General features: G+C 41.9%; 1 long non-coding RNA gene across 1 annotated transcript in view; it reads left to right on the top strand.

Moving 5' to 3' along the window:
- The first annotated feature begins 3,128 nt into the window (after positions 1–3,128).
- LOC121042971 (uncharacterized) overlaps positions 3,129–21,862 on the top strand; it is a 47,817-nt gene continuing 29,083 nt past the window's right edge. The window contains exon 1 of the long non-coding RNA XR_005796570.1: positions 3,129–3,521. This is a non-coding gene — a long non-coding RNA (uncharacterized LOC121042971). The remainder of the gene's footprint in view (positions 3,522–21,862) is intronic.

Here is a 21,862-nt window from a genome sequence, read left to right as displayed (position 1 = left end):
AATTATACTATAAAGGATTGATGTACTTTTGGCTTCATAGTCTTTTTTTTCAAATTGAATTGAAATACTCAATTCTAAAACCCCCGCTAGAATTGCACATTAACAACAGAATACTTGCAACCATAAATTTATAACTGCTTCGGGACTTTCCAGAACAATCCCTTTGAGCCGCTCAGGCTCTGACAGAAAGAGTGTACAATCCGCCTGCACCACTTCTCCCTCAGACCAGTCAGCAGAATCCTAAGCAGCTTTATTTCATGCTCCCGGATTCTTTTTGTGCCTTGCTATCCAAGCTCAGACCTACTTATGTATTTATTAATGATGACTGTCTTTGCATTTCTATCAGCATTCACTGGGGCCACCAGGAGCGGGGGAATACGGTGTTGGAGTGTGTGGCTTCCATGGAACTTGTCAAACCCAGCCTTCTACTGGGTCATGAAAAACATTCAGGGGGCGAGCACACTCTGCATTGTTTTATGGGGAATGGGGTATCAGACTGCAAACAGAATTGGGGAATCCCTATTTGTTGGTGGGGAATACTTATGTACTATTTCTCCCGTTTCTGGGTGAGAAGTTTCCATTGGCGTAGCTCTCTTGGTCTTTCTCACCCTGTCGCTGCTCCCTTGCGAAGAGGGTCTTTTCTGATTGGTAATTTTGGAGGATGCTCCTTGATCGTGTTTCAGCTCCTTCTCATCATGCCTTCACCATGCCACAGGCACAACAGAGCTGGTTCGGTCCTTGTGGAGATGAACTGCACTCTGGGGGAAATTTTCAATTCAGGAAAGTAGTAGCAAGCCGATTTGTCCGAGCACTTAAGTCATCATTTTTATCTGACTTTTGTGCTTATCTTTCAACTGGATCTATACTCAAGTGGGAAGGAAGAGGTTGACATTTTTGGAACTGAGCACTCCCGCCTAGGGGTGGAGAAGAAAACACTTTTGATCTTATCTCTCTTGTTTTATAAAAATGTGCATCTTCTTGAATTTCAGCACATGAACATAGCTGACTCTTGGGTGTCTAAGAAAAGGGGTAAATTTCATACTCCTGCTGGCCACAGCTTTTAGCATGGTCATTATACATGTATTCTGAAAGCATTCCAATTTACATGTAACTTAAGGGTTCACTCAACTAGCTTCTTATTGAAATCTTGGAATGATCCCCACTATAATTTTTTATTATGTAGCTGGATAGTCATTAATAACTCATATTAAATAGAAGTAGTTTCACATTTCATCAATACCTTAAAATTGTTTTCCTCATTACTTTTCTAATGTTTATGTCCATATTTTTTTTCTTATTACTGGCCATCTTCTATAGACCAAAGACTTTAGCTGATTAATAAGATCTATGAGGGCGGCTCAGTCGGTTAAGCATCCAGCTTTGGCTCAGGTCACGATCTCACGGTTCGTGAGTTCAAGCCTCACATCGAGCTCTGTGCTGACAGCTTGGAACCTTGAGCCTGCTTCAGATTTTGTGTCTCCCTCTCTCTCTGCCCTTCCTCTGCTCATGCTCTGTTTCTCTGTCTCTCTCAAAAATGAATAAACATTTAAAAAATTTAAAAAAAAAGATCTATGAGGAATTTTTCAAATACTAGAGAGAATATATTCAAGTAGCACTCTCTCACTGATGGCAGATTATATGAAGTTTCAAAAAAGAGGTATAAACAAAGTTCCCCAGGAGCACAGACTAAGGGAATATCACCTTTATGACTATGGGATTGGCCTCCCATAAACTGAATATCACCTTTAGATGATCTTTTTTTTTTTTTTTAAATCTTGATCTCAGATATGTGTCCCACAATAGCAAAGAAATTTGTTTGAAAATAAACAGATAATAAGTGAGCACCTGCAAGTTTTGATGACAGTTCCATATGTTCCAAGACATTCCCTATCAGGCTTGTGGCATGACCATCCATTGGGTTAAGACTTTGAAAGGCCATTACCTATTCCCAGAAAAGCAGTCCAGCTGACAACATAGTACAGATTACCTCGGATTGTTCAGCCCTGTCCTGGCAGAAAGTAGGGTCTGAGGGAGTACATGATGGACAGTCAGGCCCATAGAGAAGGCCCAGAATACTCTTCACTGAAAATATTCTAACAGGGGCTGGATGATCACCTGCCAAAGATACTGGGGCAGATTTCTGTCCTTGGTAAAAAGCTGGTAAGAGTGCATGACCTTGCAGATGCTTCCCATTCAGAAATTTCATGGTTCTTTTATAATAAGGTGTATGTGGGGCGCCTGGGTGGCGCAGTCGGTTAAGCGTCCGACTTCAGCCAGGTCACGATCTCGCGGTCTGTGAGTTCGAGCCCCGCATCAGGCTCTGGGCTGATGGCTCGGAGCCTGGAGCCTGTTTCCGATTCTGTGTCTCCCTCTATCTCTGCTCCTCCCCCATTCATGCTCTGTCTCTCTCTGTCCCAAAAATAAATAAACGTTGAAAAAAAAATTAAAAAAAAAATAATAAGGTGTATGTTAGGACCCATAGTAGTGGGGAACTCTGGTTAGCCAAAGAGAAGCATGAAAGAATTAGGTGTTTGGACTGTCCCGCCTCTCTCCAGTAGAAATATTAGTGCTTATCTTCACTCCTTTCCAGAATCAATCTTGATTCAAAGATCAACCCAGCGTAAATAGGGATCTGCCCTGTGCACTTACATAGTGCTAAATTGCAAAATCCCTACTCCTTTTCCAGGATCACAGACTAGAATTCTGATTCACTTCTCTTGAATATTCAACACAGAAGAACTGTTTTTATCCCAGTCCCCTTGATTAGAGCCCCTGCATTCTGTCTAATTACTTTCCTAAGCTTCTTACTGTCTTATGACATACTTCAGAAAAAAAAACCCATAAATTTTTGAAGAAAAATGTTATAAAATATAATAAACTTATATATGCATCCCAGCTTAAGAAATAAAACACAACAGTGTAGATGAAACCTTTCATTTCTTCTCTCCTGAATACACTTCATATTCAATCCAGTGGCGATCACAATGAAACCTACTCAAAAATTCCACTTCCCCTTTTTTTTCTTCTTTGACATGTAGGTATTACTATATGTGCCAACTTCCCTTGCTGTAGGTCAGAGCATGTGATAGAATTCTGGCCAAAAGAATGTGAATGGAATGGAAGTACACCACTTCCAAATCTAGCTCGTAATCCTGAGTATTCTCTAAGCTCTTTCCTTAACTGGCTGCATAGAGAAGTTTCCAAAGTTCCCAAAGGGGGATGGGGGACAACAAGGAACAGAACTGGGTCTCTGAGTGACTGCATGAAGCAGTTTTTCACTACCAACTTCACTGGAATGAAACATGAATGAATAGTGGACTTGTTTTGAGTTAGCCTCCTCTCACCAATAGACTAGTCATTTCCATGCAGTTATATAAACTTTTATCCCCTGAAGAGGAGTCCCCAATCAGCACATAATTTTCATGGTTTCCAACTTACAAAAATGGAACTAAATCGCATGTGTTTCTTCAGCATCTTGTTTTTTTACTCACCATTGCTTGTGAGATCCTCCCATGCTACAGGTAAGTTACTGTTCTCTCAGTTTATTTTCACTGCTGTAAATTTCTCCAGGCATCATTTGTGTATCTATATCGCTATTGCTGGCTATTTAAATAGTCTCATATTTCTTGCTATTATAAATATTTTTTAATGTGTATTTATTTTTGAGAGAGAGAGAGAGAGAGAGAGAGAGAGAGAGAGAGACAAAGTGTGAGTGGGGGAGGAGCAGAGAGAGAGGGAGACACAGAATGTGAAGTAGCCTCCAGACTCTGAACTGTCAGCACAGAGCCCAACATGGTTCTTGAACCCCATGGACCCTGAGATCACGACCTGAGCTGAAGTTGGATGCTTAACCAACTGAGCCACCCAGATGCCTCATATTTCTTGCTGTTATAAACAATTTTGCTATGAACATTCTTATACCTACTTCTTTATATGTGTGTGTGTGTGTGTGTGTGTGTGTGTGTGTGTACATACACACAGCTAGTGAAGATAGATAGATAGATACCCCTAAGACACTTAATGAATTGGCTTTTGCTGCACGAAATCACTTCAGAAGTTAGTGACAACACAACAGTCATTTATTTAGCTCACAATTCTGTGGGCTGGCATTTTAGGTTGTGCTCAGGCTCTGTTGTTTTGAGGTGGGCTTTTTATGTTTTTATGATCAGCTTGTAAGATGTCTATTGGCTGGTGGTCTCAAATGGTTAAGCTGGGATTGTTCATCTCTGCTCTACATGGTCTTTCTCTCCTCCTCCAGCAGTCTGGTTCAGCCTAGGCTGTCAAAGTTTTAAGAGTAGCAAGAACAAAAATTGTAAGGTCTCTTGAAGCCCAGGCTCAGAACTGGCCCAACATCACTTTTAACTTACTTTCTTGGACAAAACAAATCTCAAGACCAGGCTAGAATCACAGGGTGGGAGAATAAACTCTACTTCTTGATAGAGGATATGAAAAATATTGCACTGATTTTTGTAATCTATCACACCTAAGAGTACAATTTCTGGGGGTTCCTGGCCAGCTAATCGGTAGAGCATGCGACTCTTGATCTTGGGATTGTGAGTTCAAGCCCCATATTGGGGGTGGAGCTTATTTTAAAAAAATAAAAATAAAAGAGTGCACTTTCTGGGTTGTAGAATATACATATGTTCAACCTTACTAGATTTTTCAGAAACTTTTTCCAAAAGGGGCTATATACCTTATTGCAAAACTAGCAGTGTTGAGTACTGGTTAAGAGCATGGACTCTGGGAGCCCTATAGATTTGCTTGGATCACAACAGTGCTGCCTGCAACTGTGACTTTTGCCAAGTTTTTCAAACATCTCTACCTCTTAGTTTTTTCATCTGTGAATGTTCTTGGTTGCAAGACTCTAGCCAGTTTAGGCATACAAAGACTTTATTGGAAAGCTATTGCTTGGCTCTCTTAATCAATTGGAAGGCTGCACAACCAGGCTTAGCATATGGGCAGAAACCAAGGCAAGTGTTGGGGGATATTGTTAGCAAAGAACTCAGCCAAGGCCAGTTTTTATTAGAGAGAAGAGAAACTCCCAGGCACTGGTCAATACTATGAGGTTCAGATTGACACATGACTTTGCTTCACCCCTAGTAACCCCTTTTGAAACAGCCTATAGAGAAGTCACTTCTCCATTTCTGTCTTACCATCCCACACCCAACTCTGAATTCTGTTTTCTACAGAGGCTCACACACCAGTGCGAAATCAGCTTAGCAGAGATCCACTAACCTGTCTCTTATGTTTTAGTGGATATTTTACCCTCTTTCACTACCTTTCCCCTGAAAACTTGGCTGTTCTGTGTCTGTCTCCCATTAGGTGAAAATTCAGAGTAGAAAGAATCCCTAGAAACAAATATAAACCACAAGCAAACTTATGGCAGAAAGGGAAAGCTATACACTAATGGATAAATAACTTGCCAATGGCAGAGTTAACATAGAAATGGAAAAAAAATAAAAAGCTAGGTAAAAAAAAAACAATGAAAAGGTTAACTGACTGACTTTTCTTATTCCTAGTTTATGAGTTGGCCATCCTGGAATTGTGTGTGTGTACATATAAATATATATGTATATGTATACAGATTACATATGTGTATAAATGTATACATATTATATACATATATACATTATATACACATGCATATGCACAGATTATATATTATATTTCATATTGTATGTGTATATATATGTATGTATGTATATGTATGTGTACGTATATATATTTATTCTGTTTATTGACTGGGTTCCCCAGTTTTTGTAAGAGAAATTGTTACAAAATTATTAGAAATCATACATGAAGATTGCTGGAGATCAGTTTGGGAAATCAATGCATCCAACAAGCATTTATTGAGGATCAGTTATGTGCCAAATAGGACTAAAACTTCACAGGGGTTCAGTGAGCTGACGATGTGGTGGAGTATTCAAGGGGCTCATAGTTTGGGGTGGACTTGAGGAGAGAGAGTGAAATTAGAAAATATAATATACTTATGGATGAAACAAATAGGCTAACAGCAGTACTCAGAACTGACTGTTGAGATTTTTCAAGCTATAAAAGACCACTGATAATACCTAACTGATCGCATCAATTTCAAAAGATATTCTATAGATATTTTCTTTATTACATTACCTGCCAGGGACTCATTTGCATGCGAATATCTGCACTACACAAGGAGTCTGAAATGAAGAACATTCTCTATATTTAAACGTTAAGCAAATTTAACCCCAGAATGGTCCATATTACTTTAGATATTCTATTTCACTCTGCAAATATGGCTTTAACGAAAGGCTAGGAAACATCAGTGTGTGCCCTGGGCAGATGCCAGAGTCATCCCTCTGTCCCTCTGAAGGAGCCAGTACTGGTCCAGTCACTTTGCTGTAATTATTTCCTACCATTACCTCTTCCAAGAACTGTTCATTTTCTCCTCTGATGATTCTTCATCCACTATGGGGTGTTTGAAAAGAACTAAATGACATTAATTGTGTTTCTCACAAACAAATGCCTTTTCAGAGGACCATAAAACAGCAGGTGCAGCATCATTGGAGCGATTCCTTCAGATGGCCATTCTGAGTTTGGATCAGTTCTGAGTTTGGATCAGTTCTGAGTTTGGATTAGTAATGCAACCAGGCAAATTGCATCAGAATCCACTCTTGAAACTGCTCCTTAAAAAGACAATAACTGGGAAAACGTTCTCTTCTAGAGCTGTCAAAATTCGGGATTATCAGTAAGGTATGTGTTACTGGCACATTAGGTGTGGGAGATGGGGGAGAGAGAGAGAGAGAGAGAGAGGGAGCCTTGCTGCTCCTCTGGGATCTTACAGGTGCTGCTGTGGACCCTCTAATGCTGAGAGATCTGTTACAAACGTGGCCACAGCCAAAAGCTGTGAGACTTTGCTGGAAAAGCAGGCATGAAGTCAGATACCTAATTCTCCAAAAAGAGTTCTAGTGTAACTCCATTCACTGAAGCAGGCTATTAAAACTAGCTCCTTCAGTGGCCAGAGACTTCTTCCTCTTATAACTTAGCTGATGACTGGGGTTCCCCAGGTGGCTCAGTTGGTCAAGCGTCTGACTTCAGCTCAGGTCATGATCTTGCAGTTCGTGAGTTCAAGCCCCTCATCACGTTCTGTGCTGACAGCTCAGAGCCTGGAGCCTGCTTGGGATTCTGTGTCTCCCTCTCTCTTTGCCCCTCTCCATTCATGTTCTGTCTGTCTGTCTCTCTCTCTCAAAAATAAATAAACATTAACAGAAACATTTAAAAAAACAACTAAGCTGATGACCAAGAACACTAAAACTTTGATGGGTATAAAAGGCAAATAGTCAATTAAAATCACATTGAGTTTTTACAGAATTGTGAATGGTGGCAAACTGTCTTTAAAGTCAGAGAAACCTCATTTTCAGTAAAGACTTTAACCACACTTGGGTCTTGTGACCTTGAGAAACCGACCTGGGCTCAGTCTTTGTTTACTTATTTGTAAAATGGAGATAGCAATGTCTTCTCATTTATTGTGAGCATTCAATAAGACATCACGTATAAAGTGCCCAGTATTTGGCAAATGCTCAAAGTACATTTGTGTACTCATTTACATGTGAATATCTACATCAGAGATGGAGTCTGACAATGACTCCCTTTCTATCCAATCCTTGCCTCTCCTTCCTGTGTCTAATTATTTCTACACTGTTCTCAGTGTTTGAATATTCCTTCCCTACACGCCTCTTTTCTCAGTCATATGCACCTCATTATAAATGAAGTGGGATCAACTCTTTCTCCCAAACCTACATCATACGTATATTGCCAAAGAATAAAACAAAACCAGAGGTGGTTTTGTTTGTTTTCATTTGTTTTAAGGAGCTCAATCAATATACTTGCCAGATAAAGACTGACATCAATGATGAAGCTCCCCAAATCGTTTTTTTTTTAATTTTTTTTTTTAACATTTTTTAATTTTATTTTTGAGACAGAGAGAGACAGAGCATGAATGGGGGAGGGGCAGAGAGAGAGACAGAATCGGAAGCAGGCTCCAGGCTCTGGGCCATCAGCCCAGAGCCTGACGCGGGGCTCGAACTCACGGACTGCAAGATCATGACCTGAGCCGAAGTCGGATGCCCAACCGACTGAGCCACCCAGGCGCCCCCCCAAATCGTTCTTCAATGAGTGAAGGTGATGGTGGCACTTGTGATGTGCTAGAAAAGCCAGAGTGGGGGTTGGGGGAGGTTCATGGTGTTTGTGCTAATTCAAAACTGAAAACTTAAACTCTAGATAGGACAGTATGATTCATAAGTCTCTCCATGGCTGCTTGAAATGAGTCTTATAATTCATAGGTCAGGAAATGTCTTCATTTGGGTCCAGGAAGGGTTTGGTTTCCTGATTCTAATTCAAAATTCAAAATTATTTAGCAGTGCTAGCTGGTTAGTGCCAGCTGTGGTGAACACAGCATTTGGTTTCCATCTATTCTAGACAAGGTCTGCTATACAAGGAACATATTGAGGGTTGAGACTACAGTGATCAAGGTTGGTGCGTAGGGAGCAAAATTTAAGGAGGAACTTACTCTTGGAGTTGTGCTGTGTGACTTGGCACAAGGAGCCACTGACTCCTTGTGTACTCTGTCTTAGGCTTTCCACTTGCCTCATCCGGGTCTTGACTCTGCTTTGAATACAATTGCAGGGACTTTAGACTTTACCAAGTACCAAGAGGGGGCATTTCAGGAAATGAGGCATAGAGTATTTCTGAGCTGAAAGAAACCTTAGATACCATCTCTATGCTATTTTTCTCGTTGGAAAATGACAACAACTGAGGCCCAGCACAGACACATAAATTATTCAAGTCACAAAGATGACACAAGTCTTCTTGGGCTAGCTGGGAGCTCCTGCCTTCCTCAGCATGGAGTCTGATAGTGGTCATGGGATACTTCAACATCAGGCTTTTCATGGGTGCATTTTTTTCCTGATTTTATCAATTCTGGGAAAGCAGCCAGTGTGCAGAACTTTACCCTGGTTGGGCTGGGACATGCTTCCTTAGCGAAGGACAGTGGGTACCTCGATCCCTGCCTTGGGGGCAGACACTGGGCAGAGAAGCTTGAGTCCATCATCTCATGTCATCTTTACAATATCCCTGTCAGGGGGAGATTTCATCTTTGAAAGCTGAAGAAACTGAACTTTAAAAACAGAGCTAACAAAAAGCAGAATTGGGATTTGAATCCAGGTTTCTCAGGGACTGCATCCTCTCGAGATCTTTTGGGTGCACGTGACAGAAAATTCAACCAAACTATCGCAAACCAAAAGAGATTTGTTATCTTACATTGCCACTGAGGCCAGAGAGATCCATGGCTTCAAGGTCGGCTATGTTGGCCATCTAGTCTCAGCCCCCCTCCCTCTCCCAGTTCTCTCTTCCCTGTCACCTTTGTTCTCAGGCTCAGGTTTGACAATAGGAGGCTGACAGCAGTTCCTGGCCAACATCCTCTCAAGTTCAAGTTCAGAAGAAAGAAGGCAAACAGTCTCTGCCTGCTGCTAGAGCCGCGGGTGGTAATATACCACCTGAGCTCGTGATCTGACGATGGAGGGGCTAGTTTCTTCCTTCTGCTAACAGAAGATGAGTGAATGACTAAAAAGAAAAACCTTCCACTGACACTTCAGCCTCCTAAAACTGATGTCATTAATGCCATCCAAAAAGAGCACATACAAACAGACCACTGGGGAACTGTACTTGAGGCTTAAGAATTGTAGCAAAATCTCCCTAATATTGCAGGCTTGTGCACAGTTGGGGCACAGAAGAGGCAATGTAATGTAACCTCCTAAGCGTGGCATGGTGATGTAATTGAATCAGACTTCGAGACAAAAATAAATTGCTGTCACGTTTCATCAGTCACCAGAGAGCTAGGATGTAATATAAATGTTGACCTACAGATAAAATATGCATCTGATGTAAAGTCATCTCAGTTTCATTTCAGGATCATGTTAAAAATAAATTCACCAGGTGGCCCATTGGATTTGAGTCATCAGGTAGAAATGCCACAAACGTTCCATGAGTACTCCGACTCCGGTGTGAGCTCTACCCAGTGGCAGGTAGGGAGGGAAGCTTCATTTGGAGGAGAACCCATAACAGGAGACTGAATCAGCAAAGTCGGATGCTAGGAAAATCGGGCTGAGGGTGGTATTGGGAGCCGGCAAAGAGGAAGGAGGTTTGGCCCTGGGTTCCGTGGGGCATGTGGCAGACACCTCACAGCCCCCCTACCTCACCAGCTCAGTGTGCACCCAGCTGCCAGGTCCTGCGTGTCTTTGCCTGGGGGCTTTCTTTCGCTGCAGGAGACTCACTTCCATGCATGGCAGAGCAGAAGCATCCCATGCCAGAGGGATAACTCCTGTGCCACCCGCAGCCCTCACCAGTGATGAGGGAAATGGACGTCGGAGCACCGCCAGCTTCCCTGTCCTCTGTGTAGTACCATAGGGACATCTATTTCACACTGGCTCCCCAGGTTTCCTCCGTGGGATGAAGTTCCAGGCACCCATAGCAGCAACTGGCTTGATAATCCTCCCTGTGTTGTCTGTCCTCCCTTCCCCTTCTCACTTCTCCACTCCCCTGCTGGTCTTCACATCCCAGATAAACTACTTGCTCTCAAGCCCTTGCTCCAGGGTCTGTTCTTGGAGAAACGCAAAGATTGAAGATGGAAATGGCCGCTACTGAAGATGAGAGTATGCGAGTTAATAGGTTAGGCAATGCTCAAGGACCAACAGGTAACCTCATGTGCTTCATGAGCTCAGGGTTTGCCCCAGGGGGCAAGACGTGATTGTCCAGAATTCCAAAGGAGGCTCTGTCAAGTGAAGGGATTGAAGGAGGGTGTCCTGGCTTGGAGCCCTTGATAGATATCAGAGAATCTCAACAGTGAAAGTCAAAGCAACTTCAGCTTCCACTCTGACACTCTTCGCCTTGCCCTTTTTATCACCTGCAGTGCTATTTCTCCCTTACTTGCTGTGTTGCTGCTGGTGATTTTTTTTTTTTCTCCCGTCTGAAGAATATTCATTCCTTTCTCGGCCACGTAAAATCCTCCTTTAAAACTCAGCTTCCCATGGGGCGCCTGGGTGGCGCAGTCGGTTAAGCGTCCGACTTCAGCCAGGTCAGGATCTCGCGGTCCGTGAGTTCGAGCCCCGCGTCAGGCTCTGGGCTGATGGCTCAGAGCCTGGAGCCTGTTTCCGATTCTGTGTCTCCCTCTCTCTCTGCCCCTCCCCCATTCATGCTCTGTCTCTCTCTGTCCCAAAAATAAATAAACGTTGAAAAAAAAATTTAAAACTCAGCTTCCCAGCCTTTCCGCAGCAGTGCATGCTTTCTCTGTAGGAGCACCTCCATATTGTACTGACTGGCTGTGTTGCACCCTACTCTCTCCAAATGCTCCCAGCCAGCCTGTGAAAGTCAGGAAGGCAGGAGCTGTGTTCATCCCAGAATCCTCGCCCTCAGCACAGGCATTTAGTATGCTTCACTAAACATTCAAAAGAAAGAAAGAGTGAAGAAGAAGAAGGAGAAGGAGAAGAAGGAGACAGACTTAAAGTGTTCCAAGAGCCTGCAAAAGTATCAGCAAGTACCATTAGGGGAAGAAGGAATTGCAGACATACCCTTGAAATGAGGTTGGCAGCATGGCAGAATAGAAAACATTTTTTTTCTTCTTACTGCTACACATTGGGAATCATAGGGACCTTTTAGGGGTGGGGGTCAGAAGAAGCAGAGCACAACATCTGGTAGGAAAGAGCAAGGGGTTAGGAAAGAGCATCACCTAGGAGTTTGTGAGAAATGCAGAATTCAGACCCACCCGAACAGAATCTGCTCTGTAACAAGATTCCCAGGTGGCTCCAATCTGCCAAATCGCATTAACTTTTGAGATGCACTAGGGAGTCACTGCAGATTTTGGAAGCAGGATGAGCTCAGACAGAGTAAACAAGGTCTTCTCCATCATCTGGGCAAACAGCACCTTTGAAATTCCTGACAGCCCTAAGATCTGCTTTCCATTTCTCTTCCTAATAAGGCCAGAGATGAACTTGACTGCATGCTGTCAACAACTTGCTTTGTCACCTCCCTTTACAGATGGCTTTTGTGTGGGAAGCTGTTTGACAGAAGGGAATGGAGCAGCACAGCAGAGTGTCTTTTGAGTGTAAGGAGAGGTGTGTCTATTCTCATGAAGTCCTCCCTCTTCTGTGTTGTCCTCCCCACCCCCATCTTCCCCCCTTCCCCCACCCCCTGGCCTAGTCCTCCTTCTTTCCTCATCAAATGCATGGAGATGACTCCTGGCATTTCCAGGGATCTGGAGAGGCCAAGGATCAGATGAAATTAATGAAAGTATATTAAAAGAAAAAGGAATCCAGATTGAATTGTCATTTCATTTAACTTCAAATGTATAACTTTGTGCTCTCATTTCAGAGACTAGACTAGACTAGGCTGGCTACCACAATAAAAGTTCTAACGTTGCATTTTTAGAGTAACAGTGATTTCAAAGCATTGTTTTAACATTTTAACATTTTAACGTTCAAAACATTATTTAACATCTAAACCTTTTCTTGGCTTCCCCTCATTCCTGAAATTACTACTTTTCCATCATTGTTTTATACATGGGCAAGGAAATGCCTCAGAAAATGTACCAGAGGCAATATATCAGACAATATTATGGCAATATCTTGACATATTTTTTACACTGTTGTATTAATCAGAGGGTTCACGTAGCATCTCGGGGTGACCCAATAGCAATCCTAATTTGGTTGTTTTGGTGGCTACCTGCATAATGTCAAGCATGTCTGCAAAGATCTTCTTCTCAGCAGCATTAAAAAAAACATTACTTCATTCTGTCTTTGTCAAAATAGCTTTGGGCTATATCTGTAAGGAGCCAGCTATAAGTCAATTATCCACCTACCAGGAAACAGATATACCCACTTGGATCTGAGTAATTGAATTCTTCAATTTGTATCCAGATGTTTCTGTGTGGAAGCTGCCTATGACCAGGAAATATATACAATGTAGATCAATAACTTGATAGGATAGCATTATTTTAAATGCATAGTTTCCTCTGTACCACACCCATAAGAAGTGAAACTCATTGCTTAATATCTTGCATATAGTAGGTACTCAGTGGCATTATTGGGATGTGAGCATAAAGAGAGCAAGCGTGAAAATGGTACATCTATCAGCCAGTCTTTATATCCATTCAGTGCTTTTCTTTGAATAGCCTGCATTGATTTGAGTACATATAACCATTGTGTGACTTGATTTTAAGTGCCTTTAAACTTAAATAATGATGCTCTACGGGAATATGCAAATGAGATTCAGTTGAAGAGCATGAATGCTGATAATAGAAGAATTAATTAAGTCATGGGAGCTCTCTTTGCCTCTATTTCAATGTGATAGACTTGGGCTGATCACCCTATTTGAACATATTGCCGGAATTTCTTTTTAAATGCCGGGAGAGTTCTGTATTCTGAAATAGAGGACCTCTTTCCAATTCAAACTAGACCAGGGAAGTTTGTGCTTGCGGAGGGGATTAGATTCGTAAAGGAGATGCTGTGTGAGTCCTCCCAAGAGGGGGAGTTTTTCTGGATGGAACCCTGGACAACTGAAGAGGTATCGATGTCTGGACAACCAAAGATGAGAAGAGTGTTGAGAGGTCAGTAAAATGCAGTAGAAGGAAATTAAAATTCATTAGATCCCTTCTCTGGTGGGTTGGGGTTTGTTGATCTACAAATGAAGCCCTTGTTTTTTTCTGTGTACACATAATATTAATTAATCAAAACCTTTAATTAAGCTTTTATTTATATCTAAGAGGGAAAAAGGCACACACAAGCTTTGAGTGAGACAGACCAGGGTTCTATCCACATCCAGGCAACTAACATAATTTTGCTGAGCCTCTGTTTGCTTGTTTGTAAACTGGGGTTGTTGTAAAGCTTAAGTGAGATCATGTACACAAACATCTGTCATGACAAGTGCCTCGTACATGGTCATAACAATGCTGATATTTGTTCCCAAACAGGAAACTTCTGTGATCTGTGTGTTATTTAGACTACCAAACTATAGTCCTCTTACGTATTTAGTCTTCCTCCGGGGTTCCTGGCTCCTAAAACCCTTGGAATTTCCTGTAATCAAAGCAATAAAGACGTCTTTTGTTATGTTAATGACAGTAGTTTTTGGACTCCACCCAAGGATTGGGGCTGGTTGCCTGGAGTGCCTTGGTGATTGGAGTCCCACCCCCTACCCCATTTCTGGGGAAGAGAGAGGGACTGGAGACTGAACCGGCCAAGGCCAATATCTTAGTCAATCATGACTATGCAATGAAGCCCCCATAAAAACCGAAACTACTAGATTCAGAGTGCTTCTGGGGTGATGAGCAAGTGGAGATGTGGAGAAAATGGCACATCTTCTCCACACGCTTTCCCTGTACTATGATAGGGAAATACAGGATAAAATAGGCAGAGAGGGAAAGGCCAGGACTCGAGGTCCCTGGGTGGGGAAAACACAGATTTGAAAACGATGCTGGGAGCATCTGACCCTAAGCAAACTCCCTCAGGCATAAGGTTCCTCTTAAGAATGTAATAGACACCACTTACTTTCCCTCAGGTTTCCCTCAGGAATTTGACCAAAGACCTGAGTGAAAATAAGCAGACCATAAACCTATGACCCACAAGGAACAGTATGGCTATAGACCACCCGACATACAGTGGAACCGACCCGATCCAAAGGGAATGACTAGAGTTGTGAAGCCAATAAGGGTAGAATGTGAGAAGGAACACGGGGGAAGGGAAGGGGTCACCCCAAACCCTATAAAGCAAAGTCCCTTGCCTATAGTCTGCAGGTATTCACTTTCGAACGCCCCCTCTCTGTAAAGACAGGTTTCATACTATTCTCACTTTCTGATCTTATACCCTAACAAACTTTGGCCTGCTGCTCATTTTGTTCCGTGTCCACCTCTTGATTCTTCAAAGCGGCGAGGCAATGAACCCTGGGTGTTGAGGTAAAAAATCCTGCAACAATACCTCACCCTATGTATCTCTTCATCTGGCTGTTGATTTGTTTCCTTTAATAAACTGGTCAATGTAAATAACTGTTTCCTTGAGTTCTGTGAGCCGCTCTAGCAAATTAATTGAATTTAAGGAGGAGGTTGTTGGAACCTCCACTCTGTAGGCTGTCAGTCGGAAGTATAGGTAGTAACATTGTGGGGCTTGCAACTGGCCTCCGAAGTCAGGGGTTGGAGACTGTCTTATAGGATTGAACCCTTAACGTGTGGAATCTGATGCTTTCTTGAAGTAGGTGGTGTCAGAATTGAGTCGAATCCTCAGCCTGCTGGTGTTTGAGAGAATTGCTTGTTGTGGTGTTTGGGAACCACCCTTGCCTTCACCATTGGAAATTGAGTCTGGAAACCCTAAGAGAATCTGCACTAAGATTACATATATCCTTAACACTTTCCTAGGAAAGCTATGTGGTATCCTTCTGTTTTTGTTTCATTATTTATAAAACGTGGAAAATGGAAACACCTATTTTATTCAATTATTTTTGGAAATAGCTGAGAAAATACATGTAAAGAAATGATAACAATGTCAGGAACACAGTAAATCATTGATAATATTGGGTGTTTTAATTACTTTTACATATTTTTGACGGCCTCAGCCATATGAAAATCGATATGACTACTCAGCAATTGTAATAGCAGTAGTTGCCTTTAATTTAGTGTCTGCCGTGTTTGACCCCGTTAAACACTGTAAATATATTTCAATTTAATCTTTACCACCACACAACAAGAGAGGTGTTATTCCCACTTTACATGAAAGGAAACTGGGGCTCAGAGTAGTTATGTAATTTATCTGAAGCTATGGGGCTGGTTAAGTTAAAGTGATATAGTTGAGATTTCTAATTCCAGAGCCAGTGTTCTTTATACCATGGCAGAAAGTGCTATATCAAGACATAGTGTGGGGGCGTCTGGGTGGCTTAATCGGTTAAGCCTCTGACTCTTGATTTCAGTTCAGTTCTTGATCTCACGGTTCATGGGTTGGAGCCCCAAGTCGGGATCTGTGTAGAGCCCCCTCGGGACTCTCTTTCTCCCTTTCTCTCTGCCCTTCTCCTGCTTGCTCTCTCTCTCTCTCTCTCTCTCTCTCAAAATACATAAATAAACTTTAAAAAAAGATGTAAGTGTGACTCTGGATAAGGAAGCACCATGGCTTACACATACTCTATTGTAAGTGAAGAGTAGCAGATAACTTCTGGAAAAAAATATTTTATTTTATTTGTAATTAAAAAAATTTTTAATGTTTATTTATTTTTGAGAGAGAGACAGCATGAGTGGGGAAGGGGCAGAGAGAAAGGGAGACACAGAATGTGAGGCAGGCTCCAGGCTCTGAGCTGTCAGCACAGGGCCTGACACAGGGCTAGAACTCATGAACTGTGAGATCATGACCTGAGCCGAAGTCAGACGTTCAACCATCTGAGCCATCCAGGCATCACTGGAAAAACTATATTGAATAGGACAGAGAAGAAAAGTTGTCATCCCTGTACATGTGGAAGGTACGTATGAGGCTGGGGCTGGTGAGTGCAAGAACAAGGGAAGGCAAAGGAAGAGCTAAGAATTCTGAAAATGAACTTGGCTTGTATATAATAATATTGGATTGAATATACCATGGTGTATCTTCTATGCCTTTCAAATGACAGCATAACTTAGTGATTAAGAGGAGGCTCTGAAACCCCGTGGGACTTTGTCTGGGTTCAAATCCTAGCTTTGCCTCTCATCAGTGGTGTATTCTTGGACATGTTTTTTTTTTTTTTTTTTAATTTTTTAATGTTTATTTATTTTTGAGAGAGAGAGACAGAGCATGAGCAGGGGAGGGGCAGAAAGAGAGGGAGACACAGAATTTGAAGCAGGCTGCAGGCTCTGAGCTGTCAGCACAGAGCCTGATGCGGGGCTTAAACCAACAAACTGTGAGATTATGACCTGAGCTGAAGTCGGCCGCTTAACCCACTGAGCCACCCAGGCGCCCCATTGAACATGTTATTTAACCCCACCTTCCTTTTCGTAAGATGGGAATAGAACCCTAACCATCATTATTATTACCTCAGTAAACATTGCCTACCTCATGTCTAAGAAATTCTTATTTGACTCATCTGGTATGGAACCCAGGCATTGCCATATTTAAAAACATACTGGGGGTGGCCTGGGTGGCTCAGTCAGTCAGTTGAGTGTCCAACTTCAGCTCAGGTCATGATCTCACAGTTCAGTTTGTGAGTTCGAGCCCCTTGTTGGGCTCCGTGCTGTCAGCTCAGAGTCTGGAGCCTGCTTTGGATTCTGTGTCTCCCTCTCTGCCCCTCCTCCCCTGCTTGTGCTCTGTCTCTCTGTCTCTAAAAAATAAATAAACCTTAAAAAAATAAAAATAAAACATCCTGAACTGATTCAAATACATAGTCAGGGTTGACACCCATCAACTGAGCATTAGAATATAAGTTCTTGGCAGGTAAGACCATCTTTTTTTCTGGCGTTATGGCCTCAGTGTAGTTCATTGCACAGGACACAAGAAGTACTCAATAAAAGTTTGATGCGTGACTAATAGATGAGTGCATGATTGGGCTTAGATTCAACTCTGAGGTTTGATTCTATGTCCAGTGCTCACTCTGCACTCTATAATGATACTTGGATATTGTTAGATGACTGTTACTCTCCTTGAACAATATGGCTCACCCTCAGTTCTTCAGAGAACCCAAACCAAAAATATAAATTTGTTGACTCACTAAATTGAGGAATCCAAGGATGACCTACCTTCAGGCGTGGTAAGATTCCAGAGCACAGATAACCTCATCGTGGCTCTGGTTTCTTTCCCTTCTTCTCTTGGCTTCTTTTCTCCCTTTGACTTCTTCAGATATACTGTTCTTTTGAGGTGTCATGATGGCATCCCCTGTGTCTGCTTAGCTCAGGGCTCTGTGTTAGCTGTTTCATCCTTGGAGTCAGAGGTAGGGGCTTAAAGTCCATGGACTGATGCCCAAGAGAGAATCAGAGTTTCACTATCAAAGAAGAATGATGGCCTCTTGACCACTAAATCCAACAAAATAGATGGAAATGTCTAGAACTCGGCTATCTGTACGTTTTCTAGGAGAAATGTGATCATTTTAAGAAGAATCTACCTGTCTTCTTTTGAGGAGACCTACTTCCATATTGTGTACCAGTCATGCTGCACAATAACAAATGGCTGTTCCCTGTGGTAAATCACTTTTGTTAGTGTCCTTGGTATCTGACCCATTCATCCTAAAAACCATCACCTATGATTATATCATATTATCTATCATCTGGATCCGTCATACTCAAAATAACTGAGGGTGATTTTGTCCTGCAGGAGATAGTAGGCAATGTCTAGAGATATTCTTGACTGTCACACCTTAGGGGATAGGTGCTACTGGAATCTAGTGGGTAGAGCCCAAGAGTGCTGCTACACATCCTACAATGCACTAAATGGCCACCCACAATAAAGAATTACCAGCCCCAAATGCTAATGGTGCCGAGGTTGAGAAATCATGAACTAGATAATTATAGTAGCTTAAACGTTCTCTGTACCTTTATTCTCTTTTCTTTCTCCAGTCTTCTGGTCCACCGAAGTGGTTTTTGTAAAGTACACATCTAATATCACTACCCTCCTATTTAAGTAACATGTAGCTCTTCTTGGTGAGAGAAACTACAAATTCTTCATTATGATTCAAGTCCTTTGAAAATCTGACTCCAGCTTTCAAACCTTCTTTTTCCTATGTTTCCCATATACAATATGCACTTAACTGCCTAGATGTTTTCTTTCTCTTATGGAACAATGTATCTGTGTTGACCACACCAGGCTTTCTTTCCTTTTATGTCTTCATGGTATTTCTCCATACCTGAATTGCTATTCCCACTTTTACTTCTTATTTTTCTGTCACTCATTCATCCATGCAGTGGGTATTTATTGAATGTCTGCCTTTTGCCAGGCACTGTACTAAACCATGCAGATGCATTGGTGGATAAGTCACCTTCAGATCCTTTTCCTGTGAGCTTAGAATTTAGCAAGATAGACAAATAAGTGATGTGATAATGGAGAAAGGACAATGGGAGCATGTAACTTGGTTGGAGGATGGGATTAGAGAAAACTTCCAGGAGGAAGTGATTCTTAAGCTGAACTATAAAGATAGGGTTAGCTAAGGGTTGGCCAGGTAAACAGGGTTGAAAGTGTCTTTACCAACCTACCCAGACTTCAAGGCCTTATTCATATGTTAACTTGTACTTGGGGCCTTCCCAGATCTCCCCAGTGGAGATTAATTCCTTCTGTTTGGTTCTCATAGCACCTTCGAGGTCTATTATAATATTTATTACCATCTGCCTTGCATTATGTATTCATGGTAAATATGACAAGTGAACCCACGGTAAATATTTAAATTGAAAATTGCCAAACTGTGCAAAGGATTCACAAGCAATGTTCTCTTATTTCAGAAAGACAGTTTGAATGCTGTGAAGTAAAATTTTCATGCTCACCAGCAAAACAGCTCCACCAAATATCATAAATATATTTTTAGAAGGAAGTTATTCTGGTGCATGGTATTGGAACTGGACGCTGAGAGATGTAGGAGACAGCTTGCCCACCAGAGTTCAGGCTTTGCTATAATCAGGGTAAAGCCTAACCTACGTACTCATTTACTCAGGGATATTGGTTGAGCACCCTGCTGGGTACCAACTGGCGGTAATTGGTATGAAGAATGTACTGCTGAGCCAAACTTACACGATTCTTATCCTGTGTCTAGTAGAAGACAGACACTTAGCAAAGAATCATGCAAGCAGATGTATGCTTACTAATTGTAATGGGTCCAATGAAGGACCCATTCAATTACAGACTCTGATGGGTCCAATGAAGGTACTATCAAGGGGTCTGACTAGGAGATTGACTTGGTGTATGTGTGGGGGGAGGAGTACAAAAGAAGGTGACACTGGAACTGAGGTCCAATCGTGAACAAATTTGGCCGGTGAAGGGGCAGGAGGGAAAGAAAATATCGGAGAGAGAAAACATACGAGCTAAAGGAGCATTCACAGAAAGGAGCACAGTGAATTAGGGAAACTGAAAGAGCTCTATTCTATATAAGAAAGTCAAGGAGGAGTGGATCCTGAGATGAGGCTGGGGAGATGAGGGAGAACAGTACACAGGGCCTTTTAAGCCATGAAAATTTGGGGGTTTTATTCTAAGTAATGGGACCGCTTTGGATAATTTTAAACAGCGTGACAGGGTCTGATTTGCATTGTAAAAGACCCCACTTCTGTGTGGGGAACCAGAAATTGTACTTGTAACGCACCCTGGAAACTTGCTCCTTTAATGACCCTCAGCGGCTATAAACGTCAGAGCATGACATGTTTCATAAAATAGCTGAGTCATTTAATACAGTCATAGCAATAACAAGCCCTAACCCTTTCTACTGAAGAAAGAGAAAAGGAGTCTAGAAGGAAGGTGGTGTGATTTTTCAACTCTCTGACTCACTTTTCTCTAGTAGTAGTAGTAGATTCAGCAAGAAAATCTAAGCCCATATCCTGCAAGCAAAAGAGAGAAAAAGTTCTCAAATCTGAAACTGTGGGTTTTTAAACATTTTTTTAAAATGTTTATTTTTGAGAGAGAGAGAGAGACAGAATCCAAGGCAGGCTCCAAGGCTCTGAGCTGTCAGCACAGAACCCAACATGGGGCTTGAACTCATGAACTTCGAGATCATCACTTGAGCTGAAGTTGGACGCTTAACCGACTTAGCCACCCAGGTGCCCCTGAGACTCTGGTTTTAATACATATTTACTGCATCCTGAGAGGGTCCCCAGGGGCTGTGTACTTTAAGAGTGTTGTCAACACAGGTATTGACCATGGAGTTAAGGCCAGTATAGGTATGTCTGGACTTCAGGATAACACAGCCTCGCTTGAAGGCTACCCAAGAGTTTCAGACCACATTAATGGAGAAATCTTGACAACAGCTGGAAATTTGTCACTTAAGAGAGTCCATTAGAAGGAAATAAAGAAGACCTCTTAGGGAGAGAAGGGAGAGGAACGTGCTTCTCTGGACGTTGTGTATTATACCAGGAGACCGAAAGATTGCACTTGCCAAATGGTTTTACTGAATTCTTTGTCAGGAAAAAAAGCTGGGGCCCAGAAAACAGGCAGAGTCCTAGTAAAGGGTAATGGGAAGAGACCCAAACTCCTGGTCTGGGGAGCAGGAAGGATGAATTACCAGGCTCCATTTGTGGCCCAGCTGGGAGTGGAGATGGAATCGGCAGTCATCCTGCCTTGATCTCATGCTCCATTTCAGTTCATTTACATTAACATCAAATGGAGAACTGCAGGATGTCCAAGGGAAACCAAAGTCACTTAAATATCATGGCTCTTTCTTGATACTTAGGCAAAAGTGAGGCCACAGGTAGTAGTGGCTCATAGGCTGCATCTCACATGCACACCATACTATATAGTTAAATGTACAAAAGTTAGGAAATGATGAGCAGAACATATGTATAAATATGCATTTGTACATATCAAAATATACACTGAGCTGCACTGAACCTAACCATGCTTTTTCGTAGACCACATGCGTGTACACACTTGCACAGGTGTGAATGTATAAATATATATGTAGCAGTGGATGTGTAGAAGAGTACACATATTGGAACACAGAAAATTTGTACATACACAGCTGACCCTTGGGACAGCACAGTTTTCAACTGTGTGGGTCCACTTATAGGAGAAGTTTGGTAAATACAGTACAGTACTACAAATACATTTTCTCTTATGATTTTCTCAACATTTTCCTTTCTTTAGCTTACTTTATTGTAAGAATACAGTATATAATACATATAACTATATTATACATTATTTATATTATATCT

The sequence above is a fragment of the Herpailurus yagouaroundi genome, unplaced genomic scaffold (genome assembly GCF_014898765.1).
Source record: "Herpailurus yagouaroundi ecotype Mexico unplaced genomic scaffold, PumYag 186, whole genome shotgun sequence".
Taxonomy (NCBI): Eukaryota; Metazoa; Chordata; class Mammalia; order Carnivora; family Felidae; genus Herpailurus; species Herpailurus yagouaroundi.
Note: the sequence above shows the minus strand (reverse complement) of the source record. Positions and strands in the feature narration are given on the sequence as shown.